The following is a 22987-nucleotide window of genomic DNA, read 5'->3' as shown; positions in this document are numbered from 1 at the left end:
ACAAAGCATGAACAGGAAACTTTGAGCAACACTGTCTCACTAGAGCCAAGGGTGGTAAACATTTTCTCTGAGCCAGAGACTTAACCAGTCTGAACTTCTCTTCGGTGGCTTCTTATTTATTATATTTTATCATTGATACTGATACAGTTAGTATATAATTATGTTTGATGTTTTAAAATGAAGCCACAGGAAACTGAGCCAGCTTTGTTTTTCTGGTGTGGTCTGTTGTGGACTTGAAATCCTGTTATATATTTTATCATCTTGACAGCTGTAGGAGAGCAGGTACTTTATCCTGCATTTACTGTGACTGATAGTTAATTGTACAGCAGTCATCCCATTTAAAATACGCTTATGGAGCTGGGATACTGCTCAGTCATGTTCAATCTCCTATGTCGATTAATTAGTTATATAATTAATTAATATTCTTAAATATGTTTCTTTAGGTAATTGGTATACATATTCAGAAAGTAAAGCTCACATGAGTATATTCTAAGTATAAAGTATGAATATCGATCTTTTTCCAAAGGTCTAATCATAATAACATATTTAGGTAACTATGATTTATCTAGAAGTGTCTTCACACAATTCACCTTTTAAACACTTAGACCTGAATTCACAGTAATGTCCCCTTGAAAGCAGTGCTACACAAATGAGCATTGCACACAGCCACACACATAAGCCATTATCACTTCAGGATGGATAATGAGTCTCGTTAATAATATTCTATTTCCTATTAGTTGATTTTAACAATTCTAGACTAGAGCCATTGGTGTAATGATATTTGCTTTATAGAATTGTTGGGAATCTGAGAAATAATGTTCAAATTATACTGAGTATTGATATTATAATGGCTTTTCCTCAGATCAAGAGTAACCAATGTTAAGGGCTGGCTTTGGGGATATTACTCCGGATTCACAAATCTAAAGCAAAAAATTGCAAGTACATTTTGTGTTATATCAGATTATTATATATTATAATATAAAAATATCATTTTCTTAGAACTACATATCATATAACCTATATTCAAATGCATATATATGAATATACTATAGGTACCTATATATGGTACCTATATATACTATATATGTGTATGTATACATTATATATATATATTATAGGTACACACACATATGGTACCTATATATATATGTATATATATGTACCAATATATATATATATATATATATATACCTACATATAACATATATATGAATATACATAGGTACCTACCTACAGGTTATATGTTTTGCCATGCAATGCATGTATGTTTTCGTATGTTTTCATATACATATGTTACTATCTAATAATGATAAGTGATATAGGTTGTTTAATTCTAACACTATTTTTCTAATATCATAATGTACCAGTATAAATGACCTTTCGAGAAGACTGGCAATAATAACATACACTTATATTACCAAGTAGTTTATTTCCATTTCCCTGAAATTCAGTTGCTTATGTCAATATGAATGAACTACGGCTTCAGTATGAATCTTTCTCTCTGTTAGATACTATATTGACAATAGCTATTTAAAAAGACCCTTGAAATGCCTTTGGCATAATATTGTATAAAGAATTGTTTTCTGTGGCTTAATTTGTTAAATTTATGCATCACTTCTTTGGCTTTCTCATTATTTGAAATGAAATATTATTCAAGCATTTATAATCACTTCCTTTGTAATTTTAAGTTAGCAAACTGACTCGAGAAGTTTATGGTACTGCTTGAGCATTTTCAAGAGAAAAGGAAATTGGGCTGGAGAGATGGCTCAGAGGTTAGAGCACTGATTGCTCTTCCAGAGGTTCTGAGTTCAATTTCCAGCAACCACATGGTCAGATGCCCTCTTCTGGTGTGTCTGAAGACAGATACAATGTACTCACATATATAAAATAAATACATCTTAAAAAAACAGAAAAGGAAATTATTTACCGACATAAATATTTTTCAAGTACATTTATTAATGCTTTGTGCTGAAGCATTGTAGATGTATATTGAATTTGTTCATCACCTGGAGATTAACCGGTTAGAGACCAGGATAAACATGACGGATAAACATGACATTCTCATCAGCCATGTTCATTGGCCAATGTTAAAGATCACTTACTTTCTCTATTGATGTTTGTATCTATGTATACACTCCAGGGTCAGATACATTTAAATGTATCAATTCCTCTGTCTGCAGTGTAGTGAGAACAGATTACCATTTCCATATTTGATCAGAGTACCAGAGAAAATGTGTATTAGATATCCCTATTAAATGACATTCTTTCCCTTTATTTTTATACAAATGTTAGTTCAATTTCACTATTTAAAAGGTGTCTTCATGATGAATGCATTCAAAACTTCAGTAAATTAACTTTGTTAAAAATCACTTTATTCTTTGAGTTGTGTGTGTGTGTGTGTGTGTGTGTGTGTGTGTGTGTGTGTATTCTACTAACCTTGTCAGATAGTTATTTACTAAAGATATACTTTTGATCATTTATTTATATATTTATTTACTTTACATCCTGATTGCAGCCCCCCCTTCCCTATTCTTCTCCCAGTCCTACCCTCACTCACCCCCTCCTCTCACCCTTTCTCCCCTTCTCTAAAGAGATAGATGCCAGCCCACCCAGGAACATCAGGAACATCCTCTCCCACTGAGGTTTGACAAGGCAGCCCAGCTAGGAGAAAGGGAACCAAAGGCAATGGTCAGGGTTCGAGACAGCCCCCTTTCCAGCTGTTAGGAGACCCACAAGAAGATCAGGAGCCTTACACATATTTAGTAAAAGTATCCTTTTAAATGTAACTTGATCCTTCTTGCGAAAAAAAAACCTATAAATAATGGAACATAATACGAGTTCCTAGCCAACCTCATACGATAGATGTTCCACCCCTCTTCCAAAACACAGTTGTTAGGAAATAGGAAAACAGCTAGTTTCAATATTTTTTCCATACTGAAAGGAAAAGCACAAATATTCATTACAGAAAAATTAACATCCATGTTTATACTGTAAGCCTTAGTACCTGGACAATCATAACTCTATCAGTTGCATAGTAGATGTTCACCACCTCTTAGAAAATAAAAATATTTGCAGGTAAGACAGACTTAATGTTGCATAGCCTTAACCCAAATACTGGGAGCCTAAGGGAGAAGGATTGACAGTTTGAGGCCATCTCAGGCTATAGAAAAATTCTCCAGTCTCAAAATGAAATATAAGACTTTATCAACTCTTCCACTCAAAAGAATTTTTTAAAGTAGTATTAGGCACGTAAATATAATTGGTAAGTAGGGATATACCCTTCTAATTGTTCTAAAACATAACTATTTATTAAATGTGGTATTAGAAAATAATAAAATTTATTCAGTAGGCAATAAAGTAAATGAACATGATTTTTGTAATTGAAAAAGATGATATTTTTTCTCTGAGTAAAACATGCAACATATATCTCAAACATATATAACAAACTATATATCTCAAGAGCAACAATGTAGTAGAAACGGGTAGAAGAAATAGAAAATGCACAGAAGAACTGATTCCTGGCATTCACAATGTAATAATAACACTAGATTTTCTGAAAGTGTCATATTAATAATAATATATAATACTGTTGTACATTATACAATTGAAAATACTAGATTTCCTGAGTGCATCATATTAAAAGAGTTCTTCATATGAATAGTACATGAACATGATGCCCTTGTGCAGGAATCATTATAAAATGTCTAAAACTTTAGAAGTCCTACATGGTTGTAGCATTCATTCTTATTTTGGGGTAATTTATACTAATGCAGATATCAATTATGCTTTCAAACTTTACAATGTTTCGCCTTTGTGTGTGACGAGTAGTGGGTATTGCTTCTGCTTTATATAGCCTTTTAAAATGCATTTGTAGATTGCCCTGAAAGAGTCTGAGAAAATGATTTCATACATCAGCATCTGCGATGCAAATTGTTTTCTTTCCTTTGCTCTTTTAATCTCGACACTGTGCTGGTATGATACATTGTACAAATAAGTTTCTTTTTAACGATTAAATTTGTCCTGGAAAGTAAGAGTACTGAAGTAGATACAATGGATGATAACCTCTCAGAGTTGAGCTTCAGAAGCAGTAAAGAAATGAGAGGATAAACCCAATGCACACTTAGCCTTCTTCTGACGATACAGATTCAGAAATGTTTGCATTTCTCACTTGGTGACTAATTTAAACTCACTTGTAAAATTAGAGTAATTAAAATATTTTCCATGCGTGTAATGCTATTCTCTAGCTAATGAACCCTGGATGAAGTTTTATTTATATGGATGTGCAATGTATGAACATACAAGTTTACAAGGTAATTAGAAGTTAATTAATTAGTTACAGCTGCAATAAATATTTTAGAACATCATTTTAAACAGTATCTTGCCCAAAGCACTAAGAAGTTTTATACTAATACTTTTTTTGCAAGCAAAGATAATTTTATAACTAACTGTGCTATCAATATAATTGTTGGGTATTCAGTTGTGGGAGAAGTTGTCAGCCAGATGTTGAGTTACTAGTTAGTACACAGTATTCATTTTAATACATTTAAGCTCACTTCTTTTTTTCATATAAGCCCTGCCTTACTTTCCACATTTTTAGTTCTTCTCTGCATATAGATTATCAATGCTATATACTTATTAATTCACTTCTTTATCTTTCCTACTAGTTTATTAAACACTGTTAAAGCACGAGTTTTTAAAAATGTATTAACTAAAGAATGAAAGGTATTCACCAGATTGCTTTGCTCTATAAATCTTCTGAGTGTGTTCTCTAAAGAAGTCCATACTTGTTCCATATTGGTTCCTATGACATCAGTCTAAGTCTGCCTACAATATCTACTTTTTAGGTTTATTTTTCTGTCCATTTTATTCTCCTAAAACACAAGCAAATTGTCTAGCATCCAAACCTATTCTGTTTAGGTGGAACCAGTAAATAGTATGCAGTTTTGTTTGGGTCTAAGCATACCTGTTTTATTGAGCATAATATTAAAAAGTAATAATTGCTCTATGTTTCCGAAGTGATTGGCACCTCTAAAAGAAACACGTGTCTCTTTCAATCTCAAGATGCCATCATCCTTCAGGGGCCAGGTGTCTTCATGGCTTGCTTTTCTATAAAGTTTAGTTTGTGTATATTGGAAATTTACCATAGTTGGCCTGAGAAGAGATAGCAAAGAGTTTGTTTACCTCCTTACTCTGTACTTCAGCTTCTCAATTAATTCTTTTTAGAAGAGAGATTCCTTGAGGTACACCATAGTCCTTCATTTTGAATAGTGCCTTGCCCAAAGCATTCTATCAGCAAAGTATTTTGAATGAATTCTTGTGATGAGTTAATTGATCACTTTGAAAAAGCAGACACTTTATAAAAGAAACATGAATGGTTTTTAATGGCAGTTTTTTAAAACTAACTACAAATGGAGAGTGATAGTACAACTTTGTATTAAAAACGTGATTGCGTTTTCTTCAGTGACTAGATTCAGATAAGATTGGCTGAGTTCTTTATTTATATATGTGTGATTGGAATTATAATATGCTTCAATTATTGTCTCTGGAGTATAGTCACTCCAACAACTGCTATCTAAATTTTGGGTCCAGCTCTCACTTAGGAATAATCTAAAAGAAACAAATAACCTACATATAAATCAAAAATATACATTCATTGTGGTGGTTTGCATGAAATGCCCCCCACAGTCTTGAGTATTGACTATTCCATTTCCAGTTGGTTTGAGTTGGTTTAAGAGAAGTGAGATAGCTGGAGAAAGTATGTTCCTGGGGATGGGCTTTGACATTGCTAAAGCATTACGCCCTTTACAATGTTTTCTTTGCTTTCTGCTTAAGGACCATGGTAAGTCTGTAGTTTGTCGTAGCCACTGTATCTGCTATTTAAAGCCTTCCTTGCTATGATGGTGATGGACTCTTATCCCTGTAGCACCATGAGCCCAAATAACCCCTCTTTAAAAGTAAATTGACTTGGCATAGTGTTTTATCAATGCAATAGAAAAGCATATTCGTATATGGTTGCAGATGCAACTCAATAGTAAAATGTTTACTTAGCGTGTGCAAGATGCCAGGTTCAATCCCCAGCACTGCAAATATAAGTATAAGCAAAAATATAACTTCTAAGGATTGATATAGACTCATAAAATCTACTTTACAAAAGCTTCCTAAATAAAAACTAATTTGACTGAAAAGTCATCAAGATAGTATTAGTTATATCTATATCAACTTAATGCCACAATCATTGATTCCTCTTATATTAAAACTGTTTTTAGGGCCAGAAGGCAGAAGAACAGATGCTCCAACGTTTTGAAGTAGAGCGAGTGTCCAGGTGTTCAGAGGTCTCTATAAATAGGCTAAGTTTTAGAAGCTATGCTTTGTGCTTCCCACAATTATACTTAACTCAGTCATTCTGGATTTCTGACGGGGTTGAAAACTTATAGCTATTTACCTTGAGAGAAAAGATTTGAGTGGCTGGTCGGCAGCTGACATTCATCCTAAATGTTTAGGTTCAGAACTAAATGTTTTAGTCAGGATAGATGACAGAGGTGCTGGTTAGTCAACAAAAGGATGGAGTGGGTAGTAGGACTATCTTGTACCTCACTGGTACAAATTGGCATAATTATGTTCTAATTGTATCTTGAGAGAAAAGTTTCATTTTAACAGCAAGGGTGATGTGTAGGAGGAGCTAAGGTGGGAGGAGTACTGAGAGGAAGAAAAGGAGTAACAAGAGGAGAAGAAGAAGGAGAGGAGAAGCTAGGTGATGAAAGAGAGAAAGAGGGGGTAGATAGGGAGGCAGATGTTCATGTATCTCCACCAGTCAAAGATAGTTTTTATATCTAGGTTGAGTAGTGGGTTACACCTCTGATTGAACAATACCAAACTTATAAAGCCTATGATTAACTTTTTTTTTTTAAAAAAAAGGTATAAATGCAAAAAGGAAAAGGGGACATGGGATAGGGGTTTTCTAAGGGGGGGGGGAATGGGGAAAGGGGATGGCATCTGAAGTGTAAATAAAATATCTAATAAAGGAAAAAAATAGGAAAAAAACTGTTTTTAAAGCCAGTGATCAAGGATTTTGCTATGAGATGTGCCTTCTGAGAATATCAGAAGCTACAGCCATAAAGTTTCACCAACATGACTGCTTAAATGTGAGTTGAATAAGGACAACACCAGTGGTCAAATTTGGACAGGGAAAAGCCCACTGATGTCAACCTTCCACAAAGAAAAACTGGGAATAGGAGAGGTGATATTCCCCATGGAAGAGCACACCAATTGGCTGTCCAGTGGAAGCAGCCCTGAAAACCAACATACAAGTAACATTATATGAACTAAACAGATTATATTTAGGAATACATAGGCAATAATAATTAGTGGAAATTGAGGCCATGAGTTTGAAGAACAGGAAGTGGTAGATGGGAGGGTTTGGATAGAGGAAAGGGAAGAGAAAAATCTTGTAATTATAACTCCAAAAAATATTTTTCAAAACCTAAAAGAAAAATCCAGTGAGAACATACTACTATATGGACAAAAGCAGCATATAATATTTATTCCTTAATTTGCCTCCAACTTTCAGTTTTAAAAGAGGTATTGTCTTGTTGGGAGCCGACTTTTAGCAGAAAGCGGCTAGAAAGCAGCTATCCACATGCTACCCACACCATACATACCTGCAAGGTGCAAGTGGTATCTACGCCTGCAATGTGCATGGTGCACGTGCTATCCATGCCTCTAAGGCTTACGTCGTATCCACGCGCCTACAAGGCACGTGGCAAAAGTGTATAAATACCCCAGATTTCCCTTCAATAAATGAGACTTGATCAGAACCTCTGTCTTGTCTCCATTCTGTGCGTCTCTTCCCCTTATCCCCACTCTCTCTCTCTCTAGACCCTGACCCAAAGACCGGAGCGGCAGTTTGAGCCAAGTAGTGGTCGTGCATGCCTTTAATCCCAGCACTTGGGAGGCAAAGCCAGGCAGAGCAGAGCAGAGCAGGTTGCAACATTTTTGTTATAGTAACTATTCAGGCATTGTTAAGTCTTTTGTCTCTAGCCAGGCAGAGCTAAGCAGGCCACAACATTGTCTTAGTCAGAATTCTGTTGCTGTAAGAATATACCATGACCAAAGCAACTCTTATGAAAGAAGGCATTTATTTGGTGCTTGCTTACAGTTTCAGAGGGTTAATTTGGTTTTTTGGGGGGGGGTATTTATTTATCTTTTTTATTGGATATTATATTTACATTTCAGATTTTATCCTATTTCCCCCATCCTATTTCCCTTACCCTATTTTTCCCACCACCCAGGAACCTCCTATTCCATCCCCCTCCTCCCACTTCTATGAGGATGTGCCCCCACTTACCCCCACTCCCACCTCTCCACCCTCGAATTTCCCCCTACTCAGTGTTCAGCCTTCATGGGACCAAGGATCTCCTCTCCCACTTATGCCCAACAAGGTCATCCTCTCCTACATATACACATGGAGTCATGGGTCCCTCCCTATGTGCTCCCAGGCTGGTGGTTTAGACCCTGAGGAGCTCTGGTTGGTTGGTATTGTTGCTCTCCTCATGGGGCCACAAACTCTTTCAGCTCCTTCAATCTTCTCTCTAACTTCTCCATAGGGAAACCCTTGATCAGATCAATGGTTAGCTGCGAGCATCTGCCTCTGAATATGTCAGCCTCTGGCAGACCTCTAAGGAGACAGCCATATCAGGCTCCTGTCAGCATGCACTTCCTGATATCCACATCAGCGTCTACCTTTGGTAACTGCACATAGGATGGATACCCAAGTGGAATGGTCTCCAGACAGCATCTCCTTCAGTTTCTGTCCCACACTTTGTTTCCATATTTGCTCCCTTGAGTATTTTGTTACTCCTTCTAAGTAGGACCAAGGCATCCACATTTGGTCTTCCTTCTTCATGAGCTTCATGTGGTCTATGAGTTGAATCTTGGCAGAGAGTTAATTTGTGATCACCATGGCAGATAGAATGGAGGAGCATGAAGGCTCATAAGGAGTTAGAGAAGTTGCTGAGAGAAGCAACCTGATTCATAGGCAGCAGAGTTGTAGAGGACATTGGGCCTGCTCTGAGATTTTCAAAATCTCCAAGCCCATCTTCAGTCACATACTTCCTCCAACAAGGCTATACCTAAATCCAAAGAGACCAAATCTCCCAGTCTTTCTAATCCCTTTGCAGTGGTATAAATAGGAATTACCCCCATAGACTCATGTGTTTCAATGCGTGAGCCATACAGAATGGCAGAATAGGAGTTGTTGCCTCATTGGAGGAAGTATGTCCCTGTGGGGGCAGGCTTTGAGATCTCCTATGCTCAAGCTTCACCCAGGGTGAAACACAATCTCCTCCTGGCTGCCTATGGATCAAGTTATAGAACTCTAAGCTCCTCCTCCAGTACCAAGTCATCCTGTACCATGCTATGTGCTTCCTAGCATAATGATAATGGGATGAACCTCCAAATTGTAAGCCAGCCCCAAATGTTTTCCTTTATGACTAAGTTGCCTTAGTCATGTTGTCTCTTCACAGCATTAAAACCCTAAGACACCTTTCAAATATTACTACTCCCTGATGATTAAGCATTCAAATATATGAGTCTCTGGGGACCATTCTTACTCAAACCACCAAAAATATTTATTTCTGAGTTGTAATAGATTCTGCCTAATGTGTTGGTCAGGGTTCCCAAGCCAATGTACTCTATTAGCTCTTGTTTCTACTTTAAAAATTAACATGTACACTATGCAACACAGAAACAATTACTTAAGATTAGTAAAAGTGCAAGAGAATTGTGTATCTGTTGATTCCAACTCCCTGTTCAGGTGACACTTTTTTTTTTTTTTTTTTTTTTTTTTTTGAGACAGGGTTTCTCTGTGTAGTCCTGGCTGTTCTGGAATTCACTCTGTAGACCAGGCTGGCCCCGAACTCAGAAATCCACCTGCCTCTGCCTCCCAAGTGCTGGGATTAAAGGTGTGCACCACCTCTGCCCAGCCAGGTGACTTTCCTTGTTAGTTCTACTATATGACTCTCATAGTACACACATCTTAGATTTAATTCTGGCTCTTTATCTTATTTATATTTATTAATATAAAAGCAGATGAGTTTATAAACAATGAGCAAGGTATAAGGTATGAGGGGTGGCATGTACTAGACAAATAGAACAAAGTATGATGTGTGATTTGATAAGCATGTCTACTTTTGGAGTTTCTACTTGTAATCAATGTAGAGTGCACACTTACATAGGGAAAATATTAGCCATAATGTTTTTACCATTAGTGATCACAAAGAATATTGAATTGACTTTATATATCCCTATGTAAGATTATACATATTATAAACTTAAATAATGTCATAAAATATACTTTTAAAATACCTCCATATTCATACAGTGACAGTTTGACTAAGAAAATAAACATCCAACGTAGTTGATTTTGAAGCTAGGCACATGAAAGACAGTAAATTCCCAAATGAAACTCCTGACTCAAAACTGTAAAGATGGTAATAGGCCTAAAACTCTGGAGAATAGAAGTGACCAATTGCTAATATTTATTAAACATTTCCATACCATGAAAAACTTGTCTCCATATTCTAAATGGTTGAACTCTATGAGAAATGCCATGGGCCTGTGTACACAGAAAGAATCTGGAGTGTTAAAGTTAGGTCCAAGTGCAATTGTAGATGTGAGTCCACTGTGCCACCAAAGGAGGGAAGAAACCTGTTAGTTATACAAGGTTGTTAGTATGTAGAGAAGGGAGACTGACAGGGAGCTTCAAGTATTTGGTTCAGCAGGCAGTAATTTAGAACTTCGAACATGCCAGACAACGTACTGTAGACTTTGAATTCAGTGTAGTTATGTTCTGTGTTCTCTTGAGAAGCTTCCATTGCTACAGTATTAAACACCACCTACAACAGCAATGAATATCAGTGTTAATGTATGTGGTTGAGGTTTTAACTGTATGAATCTGAGCAATGACTTATGCTCTTTTGCACATTACACAGCTCCTAGAATAGTTCCCTAGAAAAGTTGTAAAATTTGCCTGTGGGAAAAATGGAATCTTGGCTTCACTGGATGCCACCTCGAGGTTTAACAACAAGACTGTGATTTGTATTCATCTCAGACAAGGTCTGAATTTTCTGATCAACCTCAGCCAACCAACTTTACAATTCTTAATGTTGATAGCTTTTAAATCATTTAATTATCTCAGTGTTTTTTGTTTGGATTGCTATTGTTGGTAATATCCAAAATCCACATGTGGTAGACTTCATTAAAGTTGTTTAGGTGAATTATTATATGGCAGGAATTTTGTTGTTGATAATGATGTTATCCTCTGTTTCAAAAGTTACATAAATAATTATGCTCAAAATAATTTTATTTTTAAAAATTAAAGGGAAAAATGGCAATGAGATCATGCAGCTGAACACAACACCGAGCAAATTCTCTCGCTATAAAGTATATAATTCCAAAGTAATTATAACTCCAAATTGAAAGTTGGTTTCTCATTGAGTTTATATCAGAAAGCCAAAACACAGACCATGATAATCCCTGCATAGAGTCCCTATCTCCCGGAAATTTTGTGTGCTTTGTAGGAATTACTCTGATATTCTTGAACATATTCTTTTGTCAGTGAAAATGACTTGCCATTCACATTAGACATCTGACGGAGCAGAGAGTGGAGGCTGTGAAAACAGCACACTGACGTTATTGCCACACTTGATCTGCTGTCATTCTCACCATTATTTCGTTTCATGGGTGAGAGGAGTCGGAGCCTCTCTTTTATACTAGGCAAAATAGTGTCAGCTTTTAATGTGAAATTCTATTGAACTCTGCCACAATTCTCAGATGATTGTGCACCTAACTGCTAATTCTAGAGAAACATCTAGTGTGACCAAACTGTATTCCCCTTCCTAATTTGATAGTTTCCACTTCTTTCCCAAACTATAGTTATTTTTCCAAAAATTCTTTCTGAATTCTACTGATTTAGAGTTCTTTGGACAGCTGCATTTTTGTCTACTTCAAACAATCCCTATTGGGTCTTAGATGTGGCAAGCATCTTTATGAGAATGCCCTTCTACTTTTGTATTATCACACATCATGTGTTTTTCTTTTTGAGAGATAATCTTAAATCCATCATGCTCAAACAATGACTTAATAGACACATCCAGTCTCAGAATGTAAATCCCATTATGCTCTTTTACAGTCTTCCTTTCTAAATATGAGGTAGAACTTTTCCCCATCTTGGTGGTGGGCATATTGTTTTGGTTTTGAAAGGTTGTCTGTTTGAGACAGGATATCACTCTATATGCTTGGCTTTTTAGGACTCACTATGTAGACCAGGCTGTCCTTGAACTCACAGAAATCAGCCTGCCTCTGCTTCCCAAGAGCTGGGACTAAAAATGTGCACCACCATGCCAAACATGATTGATCCAAAGTACATTTAAAATGTTTTACTTCTAGAGATTTTGAAATTGAACTGGTATCCATTTGTTGGAACGTCCAAACATTCCTCTACACATTTAGTTATTTGAATCTGTTGAATATACTGGCAATAGACAGATTAACAGGACCAAAAACGTACAAATTTAGATGATCATAGTTTTACAGCTTTACAGTGGAATTCTCAGAAGACCCAATGACACTGAATGAAAGATCTGTTTTTATACTTAGGATTCGTATAGCATGGGTAGCTATATCAAATATGGTTAGACAAAGAGAGAATAGTCCAATAATGATCTACCCAGGGGCAATTGGTAATAGACAACAAGACCTCTATACAGCTCTCATCCACCCACATGGCTAGCCCCTTTAGAATGTGGGTTTTATGGCCTAAAATCTAATAGTGCACCTCAGAGTATTCTTTTTTGGCTGCTATAAAATTGTGAGGGCAGTTTTATACCAATGCTTTTACGTTTTCAGGCTTTAGGAAAGGGGTGATCTGCTTTCTGTGACCTGCATTGGAGAAGAGAAATTGGAATTTCTCTAGCTTACCATTGGGGAGAATAGGGGATGACAAGATCAGAGGAAAACTCAGCTTCTGGACCTTAACCAGGGCATCTTTTCCTGGCATCCAACAGCCTAAGACTGTCCCGTTTAGCTCTTGGTGAATACGGACTTTGTTTCCCAGTCATCCCACAAAGCTTTCACCCACTAATCCCTTTGGAGGTTATTTCAACTTTTTTTTTTTCATGACCTGATGACTCTTAATTTTGAGAAAATGTGGGCCTAGTGAGCATATAGTTTTTGTTTACTCCCTACTATGATTCATTGGGAACTGCATGGAACTAAATACACTGTTATTAAAGCATTACATGAAAAAAATGTCTTCTAAATCTTACCATAAATGCATCCTGCGGGGCTATCTGCCTATATGGAATCATCCTGTGGAGAATATGCTTTGTAAATTCGAGTACTGTTTAATTTACAAATTGTGTTATTTAGACATGAATCACAGGTTAGTCACCTTAAAGACCTTTCCATGATGAGGGGTGAAGACTATACTTATATGTAGGTATAAATACAGATATTTAGACTGTAGCTAGGGTTCATGCTAGTTTAGTGAAATAACAGTGTATAACAGTATTTTTTTTAAAGGCTATCAATTTGAAAGAAATCAAGGAAGGGGTAGATATGGGAGAGCTTGAAGGGAGGAAAGGGAAGAAGGAAGTGATCTATTATGATTTCAAAAAATAAATTAAATAAAAATTGTCTGTATTCCACATTGCTTGGAAAGCTTTAAATTTTCAAGCTTTAACTGTTTAAATGTTAAACATATTCAACTACTTTTATAAAGAACATCTCAATAAATCCATAGATGTAGTTTAATTGGCTAATTTTCTACATGAAGCAGTGATGATTACAACCTTATGTCAGTCAAGCCAGTGTACTTGACACATGATATACAAAGACCTAGGAAATGGGTTTTCTCTCCCTTCTCGAAGTCCATCAACAGAAGCGCAGCAACTGTGCTGCTAGGTAACAACTGGATTTAGATGCTGAAAGAACTGAATTTAGATCCTGGCTCCAACACATTTTACAAGGAAGTTGTGAATTTCACTTGCTCATATGTAAATCAAGATATTTAACACCTACATCACCTCATCCCTGTGATGTTGGGTGTTATAAACAGATGCAATCTACTGCGTGTGTGCTCTTAAGTAGCAGTTATAATTTTCCAACTCTGTTGCTTTTTTCCAAACTAAGCATTTCATCTCTTAGAATATATCCTAACGAGGATAGTTTCTATCATATAGTTTCTGTAATGTACAGCAGAGGGAAACCATGGAACTCTTCCTCCATGGCTATGGGATTGTCCTTGTGGACCTAGAACCTTGTTACCATGGCCACCATGGGAGATGGTGCTGAAATGCACTCACAGCACAAATGATGAAGCCTAGCACTAGAGTAACCCCATGCAGTGTTTTAACACCTCATTTATGTATGTTCCCCAACATAATGACTTTGAACTTGTAGCAAACTAAGGTCTACATGAATCATTTTCCTCTGTCAGCCTATATTTTTCTAGATAATTGCTACCCTATCCTTCTAACTTAAACACCCAGACACTCAAGAAAACAGACACATGGAGGGACTCATGGCTCCCGTTGCATATGTAGCAGAGGATGGCCTTGTCTGGCATCAATGGGAGGGGAGACCCTGAGTCCTCTGAAGGCTTGATGTCCCAGTGTAGGGGAATGATAAGGTGCTGGGGATGGAGTGGGTGGCTGGGTGGGGGAGCACCCTCATGGACACAGGTTGGGGTGGAACGGGAAATTTTCAGAGGGAAAATTGGGTAGGGGGATAACAACCAATTTAAAAAAAAAAAAGAAAAGAAAGAAGAATCCACATGTTTTCATTTCTTCCTGGTTTCTCCACTGTTCATCCTATACATATATATGTATATATATATATATACATATATATACATATATATACATATATACATATATATACATATATATACATATATATACATATATATACATATATATACATATATATACATATATATACATATATATACATATATATACATATATATATACACACATATATATATTAAAATTGAAACTGTTTGGAAAGATATATGAGGATTTTTATTTACTCTTCTTTATAAAACTATTCATAAGAGTACAGTTGGCGTTTCATGGCAAAATGATTGTCTGACTTACGTGAGGCTCTCAGGTTTTATTCTCCAGCCACAAAAACTACTAAGCCAGAAACAAAGCTCTGAGCTTGGACCTGTTCTTCTATAGTCCTTCCCTGTATCTTCCTTTTCTTTTGCACCCCATCCATTAACCCAACACTCCCTTAACCCAGAGGTACAAATACCGAACCCATATATGAGTTTGCTGGAGTAGTCTTCATCTGAACATAACTCATGAGACATACTCTGTTCTAAGAAAGTTAAGGAACCAGCTTCTCCTCCTCTCAGCAGTTAATCAAACCCCAGTGTTGGAATATCCTGCCTTAGCCTCATGTGCTTTTCAAAGTGAATTAAACGTTTCTCATTAAATATCTATATACCTTCCACCCTCACATTATAAGTACCATGATTTATCTTTACTAAAATATGTGTGAGAATTAGACAGTGATTAGCAAGGCAAGGTAGAGACTCTTAAAATCACATTATATTTGATGACAGGAAGACATTTTTGGTAGCAGCCAGGCACATTTCTGATCATGTCTGAGTTCAGAGTCCATCCTTTTTTTTTTTCTCCACTCATATGGAATATTGACTGGACATCAACTGATTTTAACTACCTCATTTAAAGGAGACAACTCTAGTTGGAGGGATACAAACATCACAGCTGAAATAGGGACATAGAACAGTTACATGTGAGCATTGTTGAATGGGACTACAGAATGGAGGGCCAGATGAATCATAAGAACAAAGAGATACAAGGAAGTCTATGTGAGGAAGGAAGACTCCATGGATATATCAGAAGTTCTGTCAGATAAGACAGAACCTGAGATCTTCCCATGAAATTTTTATAGACGCAGAGTTTCTCCAACTTTCTCGTCTCCAAAATAAGCATTCCAAGTTCTACAGAGTATAGAACATTTGTCAAATCTCCAGGAATTTGATACCTTATTTTAAACACTGTTTTTTTTCCTTGAGAACTCTAAAAGAGGATGCAAGCAAGGTATGATGTCATTCTAGTTGTAATAAAAATAAAAACAGCAGATGAAGAGTTCCTCATCTGCATATTTTTGTCTGTTATCCATGTAAATGTCACTTCATGCGTACAAAAACCATAAGCCTCCCCTACATAAAAGCATCTCATTCAGTAGGATTTATTTTTCATTACTTGACTGAATAGATTACTCCATTATTCATCTTTTCTGTTTTCTCCATTTCACCTCATGTAGAACTCACCTCAGAATATTATCTCCTACAGAAATGTTCCCAATTGACGGCTTTAATAAACAGAACCATACACAGAAGTGTTTCAAGCTGGAAGGTACCTTGGAGAATGACCTTTTTCCACTTTCATTTCACAGATGATGAGATTGGGGTCAGACTAGATGAAGTGATTTGCTTGCCTAAGGTCAAACACTGGATAGAGGAAGAATCAAAAAAACATAAGATGAAACAGAATTTTCCTTTTGTCTCTATACAATATTGTTCATTCGACAAACATTTATTTATGTGACAGGAACTGTTTGAGGAGTTGTGAAGCCAAGCGAGGCAGCCGTAGGCACTCTATTGTTCCTGCTGTTCATGATTCTGCAAAGATTTCTCTCCTAGGTGTGTGCAGTGGCATGTCCTGCAATATCTTTTGTTATAGTTTCATTTCTTTGTGCTTTGATAGTGCCCTTATCTTTACTCAGCCCCAATTAACTTCTCCCAAGTTTCCCATTTAATTAATTCCTATCCTCCTTTCCAAGGTACAGAGTGGCTCTTCCATTCTTCTGCGTTATCATCCCTCATTCTGAAATAATTATTTCGAGTATAATGAAAATGTTAAACATGGTTGAACCCAGCGTGTGATTATTGTAACTCCAACAGCCAACAAATTTAGTAGTTATTGACTTGTAAAGTGTCACAACAATAAAACAAGTAGCTCCTTCATTGTTACCCCCTCCTTTTCCCTTCTCGTTACAAAGAAGAAACCAACAACAACAAAAACAACAACAACAAAAACAACAACAACAAAAAACCTGTTTCTATCATAACTAGGACAGGTTGATAGACATAAGCATCATAAATGGCCAAAAATGGTCAGACAAAGAAGAGGAGGAGGAAGAAAATACAAAAGTTTTCTTATTCTAAAAAATCTTTTTTAAACAAAATCAACATTGGAGCATTATGCCTTTTATATAAACCTATAAGAAGTACAATAGGTACCGACAATGATCGAAGTTATTTAGAAAGCATTTCTTGTTTTGTTTTGTTTTGTTTGTCTTGACAGGGTTTCTCTGTGTAGCCCTCGCTGTCCTGGAACTCACTCTGTAGACCAGACTGGGCTTGAACTCACAGAGATCTGCCTGCCTCTGTCTCTGGAGTGCTGGGATTAAAGGTGTGGACCACCACCACCCAGCTTTGAAAGCCTTTCTTAGTCCACATCTTCACTTGATAGATTATTTAATTTTAACTCTCCAATACTTTCTATTACTATATAAAACATGTTTATCTTCTATAATTATATATAAAACAAAATTATATATAGTGAACAAACTAAAAATAACCACAGTTCTTTTTAATAACATAGAAGTAGTGAAAATGGCATTCTGTTTTAGTTTTAAAGGTAGTTTTATAGTCTATTGTTGATCATGTTTGGGTCTCTATAATTCTAGACTCTTAACAAAAAGAGCATGAAAAAAAGAGTCCACCTGTGCCCTTGTTTGGACTCACCAATTGTTTGTACTAATGTCTTACATTGTTGTTTTCTTGCTCTTTTTCTCTGTGCATGTGTATAAATGTCTGTACATCTAAGTAAATATGCATAGACACAGTTTATTTTTACAGTAGACTTAAATTGTTTATAATATGTATTTCTAATCAGAGTTCTATTTACAAAATTAAACAGCATAAAATATACCTTAGTTATTAATAATTCTATAAATGTTTTAGCTTTGTTTTTGAAAGACACACACACGACATATAATCCATACATCTATTATCTGTTGTATATCTTTACCTACTATATTTTCAACCACTTGAATTTGCACTGAGGACTTGAAATCTCAAAACAACTTAGTTTATTGTATATTTTTATGTATTTTCTGGGATCAGGGTATATTCTTACATTGCAGAGCATAGTTATCAAAGATGGGCATTATCTGACTGACACATGACCTTTGCCTAATTTATAGTCCATGCTTTAACTTCTTCAGCTGTAGCAATAATGTCGTTGGTAGCTAGCTGTTCCTCAAAGCCCCGCCTTTGATCTTGGACCTAATCTGGTCATACAGTGTGTCCAGTTTATTTGCTTGTTTGTTTGTTTATTTATTTATGTATCTAAAAGCTTACATACACTTAGTCAGTAATGACCTGGCTAATGTCCTGTTTTCTAGCAATAGCTGCTGGCTGCTTGTTGTTCCAAGAATACAAACATGAGCCAAAGATTTCTAAGCAAATCCCTTAGGATTAAAAAAATCTGTGCTAAGAGCATTAGTAGTCAGCCTTACAACTATGTCCTGGCCATGAGTTTTAGCATTTCTGTCAGATGGGGTCCAAAAGAGAAGGCTGGGAGTGTATCAAGATTTTACAGTTTTGACATGGAAAGCTTTGGGATTGGCCTTCTGCTGTGAGTTGCATGACATCGATCTAAAGAGATGGCATTTGTATATAACCTCCTTGCAAGATTGTATATCATGCTCTAACTCCGACCCTACATGAGTGTCTAACAGGATGCCATGTTAGTGAATGTTTAGTTAAGTATCCACAGAAGAACAAAGACTTGAGATTCTAAAAATTAAGTTTGTGATGCTTAAATGTTAATTATTGTCATTATTGAAAATAAGCATATTCTAAAATGTTTTGGAGCTGCCACTTTGAAATCTCCAACATAAAAATTAGTGTGGATGATTCCCTGTCTGTTTAAGTAAAAGACAAAAAAAGTGCAATATTTACAGCGTTCCTGGTGTCTAAAGCATTTATGGTTTGGCTTCTTTTGTGCATTGTCATTATCTGTCTGTATCTACCAATAGCAATCTGGGAGTATCCTTTCCCCTTTGTCAAGCCTACCTAGATGAAAATAGCAATAAGACCTCATCAGTTTTATTGGCTTTGAGCATATCTAATATTTCCTAAAAATATATAAACATAGCAAAACAGACTTTTTTTTTAAGTTCCAGGCCAAGTCATAAAAGAAACAAGCCCCAATACAAGAAATTAACTGAATGGACCTAGTGATTTACTCTCCCTTACTTCCACCAACATGCAGATAAATGATGAACAGCCCACAGCAAAGATGCAGCCTGTTTTAGTTTTAATTTTCCCTGTGGATTACAGAGAAGGCATTTATACATGAAACAGACTGTAATTGACTACCATAAAAATATTGTATACACCCACATTCAGAGCACGGGTTAAGTATAAAACAGTCTTTTGTTCTCTACAGTAGGGCAAGCTTGCCCATTTATTCTTGTGATAGATATGCATATAAAACCAAAATGAAACCAAAGCCCTGTAGAGAGCATAAGTCACCAAAGCCGTTTAATCCTTTCATAGCATCCCTTAGGGAAGCCTAACCCTCTGTGAGTAATAATGTTAAGTACCTATAACATCAAATCTTCTCTTGTATTTTCAGAGTGCTGTTTTTCCCATCACATTTTCCAGTTTCTTATAAAGTGCTGCACGTCACTGCAATTTTAACATGCATACACATAGAATCTTGTTTTAGGTTTCACATCAATAAAATATGGCAGTGTATTGGGACAATCTGCTGAGATTTTAGACAAAATAGACTCTGGCTTGAAATCGTATGTTAAGAGGTAGCCAGGTAAATGTAAGTGATTTTTAACATCAATGTAGCTCGTGAATTTTACTAGAAAACAGTTGAGTTTCAAGCAGAGATGAAACGAAAGCAGCCCTTGGAGACTAAACAGATGCCGTGAGTGTGGCTTAGAAGGTACAGCTGTCACTTCAGATCTGTTCCACTCGGCACGTCCATGAGCCGGGAACGGGAGAGGCTGTCACCATGATATTTCCATCGTTCCATAGAACAGGCCAGAGTGGTTATAGGGAACCTATTTTTAAATGTTTTATTGTTTCTTGGTTTTGAACATCCACATTCTGAGAACTAAAACTGACGAGAACTTGCAGTGGAAGGTACTTTTCTCCAGTACCATTAAAGTTTCATTTATGAGTTTTTAGCTGGTCAAACCAAATCAGAAATTCTTGATTGCATTATGTTATTTACTATATTAAGGCAGTTCTGATATTGACTCTTGGGAAAGACGTTAAATTCTTATTCTCTGAGACTAACTTGAGTACAGTATATTTACTATGCTAATGTGTACTTACTTTTAGCCTAATATTTGATGAGTTTTTATATCTGTATACATGTGTGTTTATAGATTTATCCAATATGCTAGAATAGGATTGGGTGATATCTAAACCATTATTAAGGTCTGAAAAATAGAAAAACTAGTCATGACATATTGTAGGTTTTATAACTCCAGGAAAATATGTAAGATTTTAGGTCAAACTTTCTTGCTTTCATTTTTAAAACACTCTATAAAAAGCATAATATTCTAACTTAGATTATACAAAATGACTATGTAAATTATCCACATAATCCTGATCAAACTCTCAAATCGTTTAAAGTTCTATTTTCTCCTGCATTATACTGTGCATACAAAATATTCATGATGATGTCATATTTTCTACTTAGATGGATATATTGCAGGAATCTAAATTAGAAATATTTAGAAAGTTAATGTCCTATTTAAGACAGCCTCAAGTGATTAACTTATGTGTTCTTTTTTTCTTTTTAGATTGAAGAAAGAAAATTCTGAAAGGAACAAAAAGTCCCAAATATTCCAGAATACCCCAGCAGAACAGTAAGTGCTTTAATGTCAAAATAATTACACCATACCTTCTGCAGAATTAGATCATCTTTTGCACAAATATTTACCATCCTAATTTTTAAGATTAGAAAACCGAGTAGCAAGTAAGTGGTGCCTTCAGAAACTCAATTTCGATCCACTGGAGTCCACTGGAAACGATTTATCCCATAATCCTCTTAGATAAATGGGCAGGTAATCTGTGTGATACATCTCTGGTGCTGAAATATTTAGGTTGGCTCAATATATTTTTGGGTAACATTGAATCATTCCAAAGGGAAAGAACTGGGAAAATATAATAGGCACAAGTGGTTAGTTTACTTTTATGTGATACAAATTTATTCATTTTTAAAAAATTTAAAAGGTTAATATGGTTGGCTTATTTACTACCATTAAACAGCATTATGTAAAATAATAATATAAAAAGTTTTAAATTTTTTTAGTTTATTCTCATTCTACTTCTTTCCAGTTTTTTCAAGACTTCAGTATGAAATGTATTTTCTTCTTTACCTGTGACTTTCTACCAGTAATGTTTTCTAAATATATTTTTGTTGACCAGAATCATGTATCTCTTGATGTCATCATTTGCTGATAGATTGGCAATGTCATAAAGCATACTGAGAGGCAAACAACTGTAAAGTTTGAATATGTGAATATCAAAATCAGTAGATAGAGATATAATGTCAGAATCTACACTAATGATCCACATCATACAACTTTGATAGTATGGTTGATTTGAGAAAAGCTGGAAACTGTAGTTCTCCAAAGATCCAAACAGAAATGTCATCATTTCTCAGATCCCTAGCTGTAACCTCACTGTGAAAGTTATCACTGACCGTTGTTACTTACCCTGCTTATACACAATTATTTAATCTACTGCCTGAGTCCATTGATAATCATCCCGGTGTTTTCATTTGTGATTTGCAGTAGGATTTAATTAGGCACAATTTGGTAGGTTCACATCCTTATAATGAGACCTATTTTTTTAATTTTGAATAACCCTGAAGGAAATGGTTTGTTTTCAAAAAGAGCTTGTGCCTCTTCTTTGCGTATTACGTATGACAGGGCAGCTCATCATGTCAGCTTTTGAGTGTCTTCTATTTAACAAGTGTTCATTAAATTACTCAGAGATAACCTCTAAACAATAAAAAAAAACCTGAATCTAATATAAACTTGTATGTTTATATACTTGTAATTTATTCCATTAATGTACATTAATATATTTATGAACAAAAGAACTCTGATTTAAAATGTTAGAGGATAGGTGTCTTTCGTGTATACCTTAGTCTCTAACAGGACTGCTATGTCATAGTCATCAGTGTACACACTAAAGTGTGAGCGGCAAACAAATGCACTGGTCAGTTCCTGATGCATACTAAAATAATTCTAACAGCAAAAAGAAAATTCTTATTAGTTACATTAAAACTAAAGAGACACATGTGAAGGTTTTAGCATAGGAGAGTCATACAAACCCCTATAATACTGTCTTAGCATTCATACCTAAAGGGGAAGAAAAATCTGATAATTAAGATACTACTAGAAAAAAAAAGTTTGGTGTGTACGGCATTTATATTTCACAAAAGTTTTTGTGATTAAAAGAGGACTCTGAGATAAAGGGCTGTTGAAATAGTTTTTAAATAATAATTTCCCTCTCTTATCTCTGAGTGCTCAGTAACACTCTGAAGAATATTATAGTCCACACTCCTTGATTGCACTAGATAATGATAATAATAGAGAGGAGACATCAAAAATCATTCAGACACTCAGGCATACTCCTTGGGAACTGTTCATATCATTCTAGATTTGCTAAATCTCACTAAATACTTGTGGGAGTTGATGTTCTCTCTCAAAGTACAACTCTTATTAATGGCTTCACCTTCCTGGGATGGCAAATGGGATGTGAAGCTTCCATTTTACTAAGAAAGACTCTCCTAGAAAGAAGCCATTAACCAAAACATTTTTCTGTGAATGGTTCTGTGAATAAATA

The 22987-nt window shown here is 35.7% G+C and overlaps 1 protein-coding gene across 11 annotated transcripts in view; it reads left to right on the top strand.

Annotated features, from left to right (window-relative positions):
* Syt1 (synaptotagmin 1) overlaps positions 1 to 22987 on the top strand; it is a 509196-nt gene that overhangs the window by 156061 nt on the left and 330148 nt on the right. For 8 of the 11 annotated variants that reach the window (XM_076920176.1, XM_076920168.1, XM_076920177.1 and 5 more), the window contains one exon: positions 20932 to 20997. The exons of the other annotated variants lie outside the window; for them this stretch is intronic. The gene's annotated coding sequence lies outside the window, so the exon portion shown is untranslated. The remainder of the gene's footprint in view (positions 1 to 20931; positions 20998 to 22987) is intronic. 11 annotated transcript variants of the gene reach the window in all.

Source organism: Arvicanthis niloticus, chromosome 22 (assembly GCF_011762505.2).
Source record: "Arvicanthis niloticus isolate mArvNil1 chromosome 22, mArvNil1.pat.X, whole genome shotgun sequence".
NCBI classification, from domain to species: Eukaryota; Metazoa; Chordata; class Mammalia; order Rodentia; family Muridae; genus Arvicanthis; species Arvicanthis niloticus.
The sequence above is the reverse complement of the archived record's forward strand: the minus strand, read 5'-3'. Positions and strand labels throughout refer to the sequence as shown.